This window comes from Elaeis guineensis, chromosome 1 (genome assembly GCF_000442705.2).
Source record: "Elaeis guineensis isolate ETL-2024a chromosome 1, EG11, whole genome shotgun sequence".
Lineage (NCBI taxonomy): Eukaryota > Viridiplantae > Streptophyta > Magnoliopsida > Arecales > Arecaceae > Elaeis > Elaeis guineensis.
The window spans coordinates 91,597,763-91,600,747 of NC_025993.2; positions in this window are offsets into that span (position 1 = coordinate 91,597,763).

Below are 2,985 nucleotides of genomic sequence, written 5' to 3' on the forward strand. Positions count from 1 at the left end.
GATATAAAGATCAGGCCAGACCCTTTACCTACTTTGAAATCTTTGAACTAGCCTATCTTAAATCCATCACCCTCATCCAGTAGATCCATATTAATCCCTTTATCTAAAGAAATTTATAAAACCTCTTACTTCTTTAAGGATAAAGGAATTAGTAATCCTTTAGGAATTAGTAATCTCTTAGTCTCAGAAAATCTTGAGAATAAGAGAATAGTTAGTAGAAAGAATATAGTTAGTAAATTATTTATTCTGAAAAATATCAAAGATAAACCAATTTCTAACTATAAACTTATATTTCAGATCCTTAAGATAATAAATCATTTATCTTAGACCAACCTTAGTGGATTTACAATTGACAGAAATTCTTGACAACTTATCCACTATCTATTCCAAGAGAAGAACTCTTGGTTGGAACCTTGATGGACTTACAGAATATCAAATTGTTAATAATTGTCATCAACTGACAATGATACATTTGAAAGTTTGTAAGATCTATGATTATTCATAAATTTTAATTGCTGAGATAATGATAAATTACTTGTGAAGATAATTGAAAGGTTGGTGGAAAACCTCTTTCATTAACCAAAAAATTATGAATATTATTCAAAAAAACTCTAAAGGTAACAATCTTTTAGATTATCCTTTGAACACTATAGATAAACTATATGTAGATATTAATAATCAGTTAAGTAGTCTTAAAAATAGCAGTTGAGCTGAGTTTAGATGGTATAGAGATACTTACTCTGTTATATTAAGTTTAAAAAGATTTTCTCTAGAATTATCCTTCTTAGGTTTAGAAGTTAATTTAGGATATATAGGTAATGTTAGTAAATCAGATAGAGTAATTCTTTTTGATGGATCTGAATTGAATAACAACTCGAGGATCGGAGATCAATTTATAAAGATACCTAGTACAGAAAAGATAAATGATCTCTATATCTCAGAAAACTTCTGTTATCAATTTGGATTTCAAATAGATAAATTATATATAAAAAAATATAAAAAATTCAAAACAAAATTTGATAAGAAAGCTCGAAAGATCTCTAAAAAGAGGAAGATAAAAAATCTTTCAAGACTAGATTGAACTTAAGAAATAAGCACCACTAGACTGCTAATAAATAATACTTGATAAAGTTTCAAAACAATACTAAGCAGAAAACCCTAACTTAAGAAGAGTCTCTATGAAGACAAACTCTGTTAATAAAATAGATGATCTTGCTCAAACAAAGGTTTTTACCTTTCTAAATAAATCTTAATAAAGATCTTATAAGACCAATAGAAAATTATGTAAAACATAATTGATTTTATAAAATCTTATTACCTTAAACAAAGTCCTAGATATATTCTGAAGCTGACACTATAATAGTAGGGAATTAAGTTCTTTAAAACACTTAGAAAATCTAATTCAGTAAGTGAAAGAAATCTTAGGAAAGATTACAAAATTCTGAGAAGAAAACTTTTGCTGAGATATATCTCTCTAATCTTGATAAAACTTTTGCAAGATGGCACCATTGAGTGTAAAGAAAATTCTACTAGACAAAACTTTGTCTAAACCATAAATATATAGGAAGAATGTATAGAGTCTTTATCAGATCCTTACTCTTCTAATTTATTCTCTATAGAGCTTTACTAATAATCAATCATAAACATGTAAATAAAGTTTTATAAGACTTCCTATACCTAATATATCAGACCTAATCTAGAGCATACTTTAAATATGGGGGTAAAACTCTATTTATGTCTGCCCAGAATCAGAAGAATCTCTCTTATCATAAATATTTGCAAATATGTCATCTCATCAATTCTTCTGAATTACAGGAACAGGAATGTTATCAACAATGGAAACAAGAAAATTCTTTGAGAAAGCTCTAGGATTAATTCTTAAAAGAATAATAATAATTCTTCTAAGATACTCACATCTTTATTTTTCAGGGATTCAAAAAAAAAAGAAGAAGAGAAAAGTCCTTTTATATGATGAATTGAGTAAAGATCTAAAGGTTGTGAAATCCTTACATTCTGATCTTCTCCAAAAAATATGTTCTATAATTTATAAAGTAGGGGATGCTCATCTATTCTGACCTAAAAAAGACTTTCTCCACCATATGACCAGCCTGATCAACCATTTAGCAGAAAAAGAATATTCTTTGAAAACTATCAAAGAACATATTTACAAAGTGGAAAGATAAGTAATACAACCTATCTCTAAACTCATCTCTCTCTATAATTTTTGTGAAATAACAGAAATACCAGCAATGATTAAGTTCAAAAGACTTGATTATTGAAAAAAGACATAAAAAAATTTAAATTCAGAACTACAAGAAGATATCTATCAAAAAGCAACTCAGCCTGATGAATTAAAGAAGCTCCTTGAAGAAGTACAATTGTTCTTAGATAATTGGACCTATCTCAAGCTTTTTCTATCCCTAATCAATATACTTAGTAGACCAGAAGAAGTCGGAACTTCATATAAAGGGCTTGTGAAGTTAATTTCAATAAACTATGCCATGTTATATGATATGTTTCCTTCCATTGTTGCCGCTATACTAAGAGATATAAAAAAAAATTGAAAGTATCTTGAAGCAAAAATATACAATAGTATAGAAGATAAAAAGATAGAAAGCATTGAGTATCCTTTTCAAATCTACAATATCAGTACTCTTGAGGATGTGGATAATCAAGCAGGATTTCGATCAAGAATATCAAAAGAAAAAGAAACATCTACCAAAGACTTTGATCTCAAAATTTACGAGATGATATCATATTTAGAAGTTTATTGGATAGTCAGAAAATTGCAACAACAAAAATACTGGACTAATGGATGAATTTGGGTGACTACCAATCTTCCAACCAGAATACCAATTCAAGAGGATCCCCAAGATCTTCTATGCAGAGAACATTTATATCCAGAATGGCATACTCTTCTTGACTTAAAAAATTATCCTGAAAAAATTTGAAGCCAAAAACTATTTAAACAAGGCACCATATCAT